Source organism: Ambystoma mexicanum, chromosome 3p (genome assembly GCF_040938575.1).
Source record: "Ambystoma mexicanum isolate Mex_15411 chromosome 3p, UKY_AmexF1_1, whole genome shotgun sequence".
Taxonomy (NCBI): domain Eukaryota; kingdom Metazoa; phylum Chordata; class Amphibia; order Caudata; family Ambystomatidae; genus Ambystoma; species Ambystoma mexicanum.
In genome coordinates, this window is record NC_090925.1 from 913,490,017 (window position 1) to 913,503,044 (window position 13,028).

Consider the following 13,028-nt stretch of genomic DNA (forward strand, 5'->3'; position numbering starts at 1 on the left):
AAATGTGAAGTGCATCAAAACTTTTGAAATGGACACCATATTGGATTCGCGAACTACGCCCGCAGTCAGCGAACATCGCAGTAAAATCCTTAGAAAACACAACATTGCACTTGACAAACACATTAAACAGATTCTGGGTAGGTGAGGCTGTTGAGGATGGGATGGGATATGTCCAGAAAAAGCCAAAAATTTGGTGTTTTTTCTTAGGGACATTGCTGTGATGTTTGCGAACTTGAGAAATGTTTGAGGACATCCATGCACATGTGTGCATGTGTGCATTACAGGGTCGGAGAAGAGCAGTTATAAGAAGGTTTCTAACCATTGGGCCATTCGAAGGAACTGCACAAAGTTTCGTAATATAAATATAGACCCAACTTTGAATGTTGCAGCAAAGTTCTCTGCTGTTTCGTCAAGAGGGGGACAATTAGAGTGGGGTGCCAACATTTTTGGAAGGCTTATAACTTTGGTGCCGTTTGACGAATCTCCACAAATGTTTGCATACATATTATAGACTGAACTTTGAATGTTTATGCAAAGTTTAAAGGGATTATGTCAAAAGAGGGCAACATTTTAGGGGGGTCCCAACATTTTCAAAATGCAATAGGCTTGAATGCGAAAAGAATTCTGCTTGTGGCTATATTGTTCGACGGATTTGCAACAAACTTGTAGGAGGAGCATTGGCGAGGACCTGAAAGCATGCTTTTGTAAATCTGTCCTGCGTTTCAAAATAGTGATATAACTTGGGTGCCTGAGGCATAGCCTGTGACTGTGGCCACTGTCCATGGCCACCAGGGACCAGCTGTGTGGTTAAACTGGGCAGTGGGCCTGGCTCCTCGCAAGGACAGGTACAAAAAATAGTGATATAACTTTGGTGCCTGATGAACAGCCTGTGGCCATGGTCAGTGGCCAGATTGTTCAGCCATGCCACAACCAATCTGGCCACTGGCTTTGGCCACCAGGCACCGGCAATGGGGTAAAGACAGAATGGCCACAAGGGACTAGCTATGTGGTAAAATTCTCAAAATCGGGTAGGCTTGAATGGGAAAAGGAATTCTGCTTGGAGCTGCAGCTCAAATTGCTGGACAAGTTTGCAGTAAACGTGCGTGAGGCGCATCAGCAAGGACTTGAAAGCATGCTTTTGCAAATCTGTCTATGTCCGTCTAAAAATAGTTATATAACTTTGGTGCTTGGGCAGTGGGCATGGCTCCTGGCAAGGACAAAATGTCTAATCAGTTTTGCTTATTGGAGCCTGCAGCATGGCTGAAGCCCATGGATTGTGGACACTGCCCAAAGCTGCAAGCCATGAAGACTTGACATTGGTCACATTATAGGGTTATCGTGGACACTGGACCTGGATGCAGGTTAGGTGCAGTGTATAACAAGGTTTTTTTGAGTGGCTGGGGTCAGGGTTGAGCCTCATGCCCTAGGCAATTTAACCATGACTTGCACCTGCAGCATGCACTGCAAAAAATATGTTTGTTTGAAGGGGCCCCTAGGGGACCCTCGCGTAGTGGAAACAAGGCAAATCACCACACACAAACTGATACACCAGACACAAGGTTGTATTCCCAAAAGCTATGGTTTATTGCAAAGCAAATAGTCTCAGTTGGCCAACTCGGTCTCACGCCCCGCGACATGTGTCTCCTGACCTCGAGGGACGCAAGAGAGCAAATAACGTACATCAGTTACATATATACAGAATGGACATCCTGCAATCAGTCATGACAGTTTCTTTGAACTGGGTCTGATGATTGACAATTTCGACGAATATGACACCTTCAAACATCTATTTTAGCAACAATATGCAACATTGCGAGTCTAGAGACATATTTCTTTGTTGAACAGAACACAATGCTTCTGTTCTTGCAGGCAAGCTGCGTACGGGGGAAGAGTCACATTCCAGGCCTTGCTATCTCCTATTTGCTATTCGTGTCCTGGGAGTCAGCACGCTCTGCTGAGCTTAGGAAAGGGGGGCGTAAGAAAAGCATAATTCAAGCCTTTAGCTGTTTCTTTCTAGCATTTCTACCATATTAACGAGACTGGCTGGCATCAGTGAAATGATTAAATGCCGTGTTCTCCTCCAAGGCTATATGCGGGAGGGGATTGGGCATTCCTCTCTGGGGCTGCCTACGTTATGTTTCAACGAATAACTCCCAGCCCCGCGGCCTTGCTCTTTCGCTTTGAACAACAAAGTAATCAGAAGAAGCAGAATAAGCTTTCGGCTAAGCAGTTTTGAACAAAAAGCAATGGGCAAACGTTAGAGAACAAAAATGCCGATTCTAGCTACATCAAAATGGCCACACATAGGTCAAACTTATGAGTCTGTATTTCTGACGTTTTAGTGCATGAGACGGTTGGTCGTCGGCCAATATGATACATTGCCATTGGTCGTGAGAGGTATCTATTAGAGGTATCTATTTTTCTAGACTGACATGTTAAAGGAGGTTTGTTGTCCTTTCATATATTTTAAAAGAGGAATTATTAACTCCATTTACAGTGTTGTAACATCATGAAACATTTTCACGTATAAAAAACCAATAAAATTGAGTGCAAAAACTCTGTTAAAGGGACGTTATGGTTGCAAGGTAGAATAGATAAACCAAAGAAATTTGCCAGCTATGAAAAGCTTTGCAACCATAACTCATGCCACCGCCATGCACTGTGAAGACTAACAACCAGGACATCAAAGATGACATCACAAATGGCATCATCAATGACCTCACATAGGATGCCACTCCTCTGTAACAATCCTGATGATAAGTTGCTAGAAGGGGTTCTGTTTTGAGTTTGGTTGCAACATATGAAGGGTAATCGGGAGGCCTTTTGATTGCTTAAGTGTACGTGGGATGTGCAAATGTGCACATTTGTCTTGGAAATGTGGTGCAAGTCCCCTTCCCTCATCAGATAATGAAAACCCAAGAAACATGATGTCACTATGGTCCATTTTAGATTTTGTGACATTAAAAATGTAGACTTTAGCTGCTAGTTTCCTAATGATTAAGTCCACCTTCTCTAAGCGTTCGTTTAAGTCATCATCTGTGCAGTATATGTCATCTAAATACGACCAGCATGTCTGCATGCCTTCTAAGAGGGATAGTATTCTACTAGTGAATAGCCCTGCAAAACGGTTTCCCTCTAGATGTTATTGCTGTATATGTAGAACTCACTGGATCCAACGGTTATGCAAAAAATCAATTTCCGAAATCCAACAAAGTCTTATATTTGGATCTCTGTATGTTACTTAGAAGGCCTGAACTATGCATGTTCTGAACAGCCTCTGATATTTAAAACCCTAAAGTCCATTACCAGTCAGTATGAACCAGTGCTGAAGTAGTGTTGTAGTATGCCAGAAGACTAGGGGGCTCGCATCAATGATATCACAGATCAGCAGAGTATCTAAGATTAATCAAAACCTCCCCTGGCAATAACAGAAGACTCAGCCATGGGGCAAAGTTTACTGTCTTCCATTTTCCAATAGACAGGGATCAATCCGGCAATCACAAATCCTGAGCTCGTGTCACCCGGTTTGGTACCCCGGTGACGTGACAAAAATCAACTCCATCCCAAAAACCTACGGGATGTCCCAATTGGTTAGCTCGGGTCTACGACCTATAGCACCACTATACATGTGAGTCCTCATTGGTCTAGCACGTTAGGTGGCTTCACCTGAGACTTCCCCAAAAACTATCACATTGTTGCAGGGTCGCACTGAGACCATTGGCCTGTGCAACATTCTCCACCACCCCTTGATCAGAGCTTCTGGATTGGCTAGAGCGGGTCTTCCCAGGCCTGGGACCCTGTTCTGTTCATAGAGCTTGGTGTACCCTTTCAAGGTAATGTGAAAGGCTATGTGTCCCCATTGTTGCTACTGGTCTGATCACCTAGCCAGAGAGAGTGCCTTCAGGTTGCGGTTTTTGGTGGGCAACACATGTATCAGTCTTCTCTGCTTCTCTGGGAACTGCTTCTCTTCTCACCACGAGTAAAAAGCCATTATTCAGCACTGCTGGGTCACGTGGGTGAAGACCGCAAAACAAAGCTCTCCTGTCTGCAATTATGAGAATTTTATTCTGAATTCTCGCATGTGGCTGACTATCTTGGGAATCAGGAAATGTACCACCCACCCTTGTCCTCGGCTGCAAACACTGTCTCTGTGCTTCGTGCTACAGAACATGTGTCTCTTCTCCCATGTATTTGATGCCTGTGGTCTCATGTGTATTCACTACAATCATTCTTTAGGTTAGTCACAATGGAGCCCTATAGGTTCCTTATATGTTCTCGAAACTCCTTATGATTAGCTGCAATAAAGTGGTTGCACGCTCGGTCTAAGTATGCTTGGCTTTCTTGCGTTTCTGCATTTGGCTAAAGAAAAAGAAAAGCTTTTGGCAGTATGTAAATATATATTATTTTATATATATATTTTCCATCCTTAAAGAAGTAGAAACCCATATTGAACCACCAGATACTTGTACTAAAGATAAAAATGGATGCTCAGAAATTCAAAATGCCTTAGCTAACAAGATTGCTACTCTACAAAACAAAATTTCCTGCAAAAAAGCCTCCCTGAATGACCCTCCCCCTTCCAAATCGCCTGAGAAGCTTACTTTAAGGGAAACTACCCGCTTTAATTTCTCTAAAGTCACCACACTTGAAGTAGAAAAAATCATCTTGTCACTAAAACCTTCCAACTGTCAGGGCGATCTGTGCCCTGCACAGCTCATTAAAGATGCTGCCCGTGACCACTCCCCTTTCATCACAAAATTAATCAACACCTCCTTCTCCACTGGTTCTATCCCCACCAACTTAAAACAATCCTGGGTACTTCCACTACTAAAAAAGCCCACACTCGACCCAGCCACGCCTACAAACTATAGACCCATAACGACCATACAATTCCTCCTAAAAATATTTGTTAAGGTCGCATACGTGCAAATACAGAAGTACCTGGAAGAACATCACCTACTAGGAGCTAGGCAATCAGGCTTCCGTCCTCAACATGGGACTGAGACTGCCCTCATTGACCTCAAAGCACAGATCGACAAGCTTAGAGACAATGGCCAAGCCGCCTTACTCCTCCTCCTAGACCTCTCTGCAGCATTTGACTTGGTCGATCACTCTGTTTTATCCACACACCTACACGCATCAGCTCACTTTTCCGTTGAGGCCATCACATGGATTAGATCTTTCCTCAGCGGCAGAACCATGAGGGTTGTTTTCACCTACAGCTGCAGCAGACCCCACACGTATCACCTGTGGTGTGCTCTATATATAGGGCTCTTGTGTCTCCCCCACTTTGTACAATATATTTACCAAGCCCCTTTTCGATGATTTAGATCATCTCGGTATCACCTACACAAACTACGCAGATGATACCCAGATCCTTCTTCCGCTTTCTGGAGATTATGGGAAGGATTTGGCCTTGGTGAATAGAGTGCACATCATCATCCAGGCATGGATGACCACACATGGACTATGCCTGAATGATGATAAAACTGAATTGTAGGTACTACCATTAGCTTAAAGAAATTAGGCCCTGCCTATTGCTCTTTCATGATCGATGGCAATAGTATTAAAGTGGGACAAGAGGTCAAAACACTAGGCTTTTACTTGGACTCTATCTTCTCCTTCAACAGACAGGTGAATCCCGTAGCCTCTTCCATGGCTTCCACATGTAAACTGATCCATGCAGCCAAACCCTTTCTGTCCAACACTAGCTGTTTGACCCTCGCTAGAGCCCTCATACTGTCCCGCCTGGACTACTGTAATGCTCTCTGTCTTGGGTCCTCCAAAGCCACTACCAGCAAAATTCAAACTCTCCAGAATAACGCTCTTAGAGCAGCACTGGGCATCTCCAAAAGAGAGCATATTACAGTATACTGCCAACAGAATAATTGGCTTTCTGTCAAAGACAAAATTCTCCTAAAAAAACTGCCTCACTCACCCACAAATCCCTCAATAACGCTGCCCCCATCTATCTGATCGACAGATTCCATAGACAGACCTCCCTGAGACCCACAAGAACAGCATATAAAGACTGCCTTTCTGTCCCCAATTTTAAACGTTCCACTATAGGGGGTAACAGTTTCCCAGTGAAATCAGCTAAACTGTGGAACACTTTACCGCCAACCCTCAGAATGGACTTGCCCTATCAGAACTTCCGATCTAAGGTCATTTTATGGTTGAAAACGTAGGCTTCCCAACACAGCCAGGCGCCTAGTCTTTCATACTCCTGCCATCTGTACATACTGTACTGCCTATTGCCTGTACTTATTGCTGCCTACTTGTATATATGTATATATTCCTGATATTACTGTGTGTTATATATTCATGCTGTTGTAACTAAGCCTCACAATTTCATGTAAATGCTGCGCACTGCTACCTGAGGTTATGCTCGCGCATTACAAATAATAAAACATAAACATAAACATATATGTCCTCTATCCACAGAAGGTATAAGCATGTTCTTCATGTACACATGTGTTGGCCTGTGTATCTTCAAGCAGGAATGCAGATTTGCTTAATGACTAACGCTGCTATGTCGTGTTGTCACTAGTGACGTCCTCCCAGTTGTACTTTGCCGTCAGTCAACTTGATCCATTGATGGGACCCCTGTCTCCTCAAAGCCGTCAACTGGATATGGTTTGAAAGGTCATCTGATAGAATATCTCTTGGCATATGTAGGATACATTGCTGCAGTTGGTGCTGAACCAAACAGCAAGTTACATCTTTTATTCTTCATTCTGCGGGTTAACATTCGCATGGAGAACATAAGGGCCATTCCAGAGACCCTCTCTTCAGTGCTATGTTGTATGAGCTTGCCTGTTGTATCAGAACCCCTTGGTCTAATAACTGATCCACTATTACCTTTAAATATGGTATAGCCTGTGCTTTGACTGCCTTCTCTCCTCACTTCCAGTGTTATGCGGATGACACTCAGCTCTCCTCCAACCTTTCCTCCACTGTCTCCTCTCATTCCAGATGGTTTGACTGTTATTCAAGCATGGTGTGCTGCTAACGATCTCTGCCTTCATGCCAGTAAGACTGCAATCCTTCTCATTGGGACTCCTGGTCCCTTCTTCCCCTTCATGCCCCCCTTACCCTCCTGTGAGGAAAAATACCTTGGTGTCATCTTTGTGACTCCTCTCTCTTCTTCTCTACTCACATCACAGACCTTACCAAAAAAGCCCACTTCCAGCTGCACCGCCTCAGAGGCATTCTCCCTTTCCTCACCTTCCTTCAGAAACTCAATGTCTCCCAAACTATGGTCCTCTCTAGGCTGAACTACTGCAACAGCCTCTTCCTTAACCTGATGAAATCCTCCCTTCGCCCCCTTCAACTAATACAGAATAGGACTGTAAAACGTATCCTTGGCCTCAAGCCAGGGACTGCATTGCTCCACAGGCTCCCGGCTGCTGCGAGGATCAAGCTCAAGACCCTCTGCATCACCCACAAGGCTTTCTGTTGCCTTCGACCCGCTACATCCAACTCTCTCTCCCTAAATACCTCCCTGCTAGAGCCCTTGAGTCTTCTGGCTCAAACGCTCTGCAGATCAGACACTTCTCCAAGCAGAGAGTGGGGAGTAGATCTATTTCTTCCTACCTCTGGAACGGCATCCATGCCCCTCTCAGACTTGAGTGGGGGGTTAGAACCCTATTGTACAGTGGCGCTGGATTCGGTGTTCACCTGTTTCAATTTTAGTCTGTTAAGGTTTCATTCTTCAATGATTAATGACACAATTTTTGAAATATTTTGCAAACACTTGGTGTTTATTTTGCCAGTGGGTCACATGCACGTTTTTGTCAGGTAGTATTTGTCACGTTGTGACATGCATCTCAGTGTACAGTTTATCAGACAGTTTTTAAGCCGATTGCTTGTACTTTCTGTGCTGACACTTGTTTCAACCAAAGGTTTTTCTCAAGACCAGAGCATGTTAATTTCTTGTCCCATGTGGGTCTGATTCTGCTGTAGGTCCTGTATTGGTACCTCAATGGGTAGCTAACAAGATGATCACTGAGAGACCAGTACCACGCACAACACACAGCCAGGCACTGTTCTTCTAAAGGGGGTCCAACCTCGGAGGGAATCGTCGAGTAAAGCCGAGAAACGATGCCACTTCGCCTGCCAAGGCACCAAAGACACAGTGACGAGGAAGAGCATCTTCTAGCCTCAGGAGTCATTCCGGGGTCTCAGATTTGTCTTAGATCCTGTTCTCCCGTGGCCTCTCAGCTACTTTGGGGTGGTAGAACCTTTTTAAAGAAAGCACAAGGTTACTGAACATTATTGGACTGCCTGTAAAAGACAGCATAAGTTACTCCCTAACCTTCCCCTTACAGGTTGCCCATAATTATCTATCTAAGCTAAAGAAAGTATTCTGCTACTGTTCACAACTAACCTGCCTTTCTTCCCTGTTCTATGCTGTTACACCTCACTTAAGAATCCACCTGCCTATTTAAAACTGTCTGCAGTCAGTGCACCCATTACTGGATTTAAGTATTAACCCCTTCTTTTCGATCCATAGGAATGTGGTGTAAAAGCTTCTTACTCCTTTCTCTGAATATGGAGACCTTGCACCAGAATCCAATTGTACTATTATCCAATTTCGTGGGTCTTTAACCACTGCCATTATTCTGTGAGTCTGGCTTGGTTTAGAGCTATTGCCATTGTCCACTCTTAAGGCTGCAGTTTGCTTCCCTTTTCCCTTTTTCTCCTCCCTCATGGCGGATGTCTGCTTTCCCTTGGGTGCAGAGCCCTGTTTCTTCTCTTTCTGTGAAGAAGAAGGATAATCTTCATCTCTGTATCTTTGTGGTTGCCTAAACTGTGCCCTATCCCTTTACTGATAGATACCTTTCTCCCCACTTTTGCCGCTCTACGATTTTCTACTGCATCCAGCTTCCTGCCTGGGGCTTTACTGTTCCTCTCCAGAGATACAGTCCTACCATGAAAGGTTCCCCTTTCTTCATCTTCTATGGTGGGGCTGCCTGGAAGCTTGTGTCCTTCCCTTTCTGCCTGTAGCTAGGAAGATGTTCTTGCCTGGGGCCTATCTAGTACAAGTCGTGTTGGTAGGGGATACCTTTTTAGTGTGCCTGTTCTCATCTTATTCCTTCCTATGCCCCTCTCCAGGTCGTCTACCCAGGTGATCTTTAGCTATGGACCTGTAACTAGCTGTGACTATGTGACCAAACTGGAGTTTCCTTTCCTGATCAATGGGCAGCACAGCTAGGCGCCTGAAGACTTCTAGTTTGACTGACTCTCCTTTTATGAGGGGCAAGGGTACTCCCTCTACCATGGGATAATTGCCTCCAGCTATTGTCAGTCTTAAACTCATTGCTGCTTCTGCTCCCTGGGAGGTCAATATCTCTCCCAGAATGGAGATTAACGCTGTAATTAAAGGAGTCCCAATTAAATGAGGTATAACCAACTATACACTGAAACCCAACTATCACAGTATTCCATGGGTGGATTACAACCTGTTCATTTATTTATTGGATATTTATAAGTCGCCTATACAACAGAACAGTGTTTCAAAGTGGGTGTGGTAGGAGTGGAGGTAGGGAAAAGCATGTACCTGTCACTGTGCATCAGTAAAGAGAATAAACAATAACCCCCTGCAGTGGGCAGCTATAATCAGTCCTCCGCACAGGAGTAGCTTGCTAATGTCACATATTTTATTGATTGTCACCTGCACAAACCTTCCAGTAACCCTTTGTGTGTGTGTGTTAAAGACGTGCATCATATATAACATATCAATACACAGTACTTTCAAATAGATGCCCCACACATTATGCTCATGTTCAAATGCTTCTGACAAGATCCTTAGTAATGAATACTCAATGAATGCTCTTACGCACTCCTGTATAGTGTAAATCTTGTAATTATGAGAAATAATTAATAAAGAAACATTACTACCATTATTGTCACTATACATAACACACTTAATATGCAAAATTGTTATTAATGAATATGCAGCTATCATTGTCACTGCCTCTATGTCTACCCGAGACCAATCAACCCCCTCAGAAGCATAATATACTTTTCAAAAGTAACTTTATACCCTATCGGTTCTCACTAGGCAACGTCAGGAATGACTTCTCTCCTCAATACCTCCCCTCTTTCCCAATGTGATATTAAAGATGGGTAAAACAGGTTCTCATACTCCCTACTATCCTTAGAAGGTAGGTGATGAGAGTTGGAGGCGGGATGTCAAGATGGCCGTGGTCTGCACCATGCAAGAAAAGAATCCCAAAATATCGAATCCAAAAACCACCATTCAGAATTACCATGATAGCAAAAAGTAGCAAAAATAGGAAAAGATGCTTTAAAAGGATTCTGAGTCAATTTGAGTTCACCATGGTGTCAGAAATAGTCAAATGTGAATAGGTGGTGAGCTGATTGTCTTAGACAACATACAGCTGCATTAAAAGTAGTAGTTCTTTTCAAAAGCAAATAGGCAGAGTCTTTTGGATACTCAAAACCCAGAAATCCAATTTATTGGCTTCAAAAAAAGAGGCAAGGAAAAAGGAGGGCCTTCCCCCTCCCCTTGCATGGGCCTGCATGGATTGTGTTTCCAGCCAGCTTCTCAGTGATTCTCCAGCCTCATGTCTGCCCAGTCTGCCTCATCAGCTCCTTCAGGTCTGCATGCAGCTCTTCTCCTGCCTTCACCCACCCTCAAAGCCAAATTATTTATAGTATCAGAACCTTTCTTTTCCTTTATGCCGTTACCACCCCTTTCAGCAGAGTACCTCGAGCGAGTTGCTGCCTCCCTCCCCTCACAGCCAGCAAGGTACCTAAACCTTTAGCCTATTAGCAATTTGCTGTATTATCACTAAAGTGTGGCCAGTGACAAGAAGCAGAAACCTTTCTTTTCACACTACGGTAGTTGCTAAATGACCACTGAATCCCATTCTCACTCATATCTGGTTTCACCCAAAACATTGTAATTCTTTGTAGTTCCTTATTTATTGTTACTGTTAACAAGAACATTTAGCTTTGTTTACTATAACAAACAGAACAATTTGGCACACTTTCCAGACTTTTGGAATACAGTCAGAGGTATTGTTTACACAATCTTCTTGCATGTTCCAAAACAAAGATTAGGTTGGCGCACTGCTCAGAAATCCGAACTAAATGTTTGTTCTCTGTTCTTAATTGTTACTTCTGTTAATTGCTTGAATGTACATGCCTGCCTCCCAACTACATGGCTTGAATACTGCACATGGCTTGCGATACCGCTCATCCCCAGCATTCAAGCCAAAATACATATTGGTTATTAATAAAATAACCCTGGATATTTGTAAAATAATCCCAGTTATTCATGTGATGTACTTTAATTCCAATCCAGTTTTCTACTGCAACCCTTGTTATGCAAAAATAACCTGGTTCTGAGAAAACGCCTGAGATCTAAACTTTCTACCCAGATTATCCCACTGCCCCCCCTTCCGCAATGCCCCAATTTCTCAGGGTGGCCTCTTCCCCCCTCCCCACCTCTACCCTGATACCATTTCATCCCTTTTCTTGCTCCAAATGCATTTTTTCCACTTTTTGTTTTTGGCTATCCCCAGTCATTTCAGAAAGAAACCTGGTAATCTCTCACAATGAACAAAAAATATGGCAGTTTTTTCCATTTCGGAAAAGCCTCTCTGCTGCAACATACCATGGGAGAGATATAGCTATAATTTTGGGAGAATCTTCATCAACTATTTTAACTACTAGATGGAAAAACCCCAGATCCCTTCCAGAAATTAAGTCAACGCTTCATGCCCAAATTGTTTCGTACCTGATCCAATTCAGTCCAGCGGTTTTTGCTGTGCAGAAAATCTGAATTTTTCTCTATGGGTAAATTAATGGGAGTATGGGAGTAAACGTAGGAGTAGGCTTTTTTAATAACTTTTTCTTTTTAAACAAATCTATCCCAAAATTTCCAGTCTGGGGAGAGAACTATATATATATATATATATATATATATATATATATATATATATATATATATATATATATGTTATGTTATAAGGTACTTGAACTGAGCACTATCGCCACTTGCGTGGTCTGTTGGCGCTTATCTATATATATACTTGATTTGGATCCAATGGGTCACTTTGTTGATTAGACAATGACTGGATTTATTAGAATCTATAGGTAGCAAGGGTGCCTCCACAATAACTCCTACCAAGGGTAATGTAGCTGGGGTAGACTTAGTAGCGGAGGACCCATTAGTCAAGTGAGTGCCTCAGTATTCTTAATGAGGAAGAGGGAGAATTAAAATGTGAGAAGAGCGTTCTCCTACACTCTTAGAATGCTGGATGCCAGGGCCCGATCCATTTATACTAGGCTGAATTTCTGCTGAGCAGGTAACCACCATATAGGGTTCTTCTGGGGGATGTAAAGGAGCATGATTATTACCCTTAACATTTAGTAGTTCATTTTTTACAGATGCAATCAAATCATCAAGGACGACAAACAAATTAAGCATAACGTTCTTGAAATTACATAGATGCTCCATTATAACATCCAACTTCCCTTTAAGTTCAGACATAGCCAAAGTGGAAACTTTCATAAAAGAAGTCAGCTTGTCACACATGATTTCCTCTGTAGTACTGCCCTTTAGCCATACTTCTAGATTGTTCAGTGGCCACTGGAATATCCTTAGTGCTCATTGCCAAAGTATTAACATAAGACAATTGAGGTATATCATCCTCCTGTAGCTGGGTTTGTAGATTTGATGAAATACTATTATGAGATTTTGGAGCGCACTACCAGTGTTTGAGGACTGGGATAGGGATACAGAACTATATGAGGCCTTCAACATGATGGGAAAAGATGGAGCCAGAGGGGTCTGATCCACGCAGGAAGTTTCTTTAGCCTTAGGCATCTTGTTAGAAGAACAGCAAGCCTGTTCTGCCATTAGAATGTGGGCTTCAATCTTGCCAGCTACCTCTTTTAAGAAGTTATCCAGGACAGTTGGGAGTCTTTCATTATGCTTGTTACTGTCACGTCTAGACAAGGCTGGCGGGTGTGGAACCGCTGGCGTTTCTGCC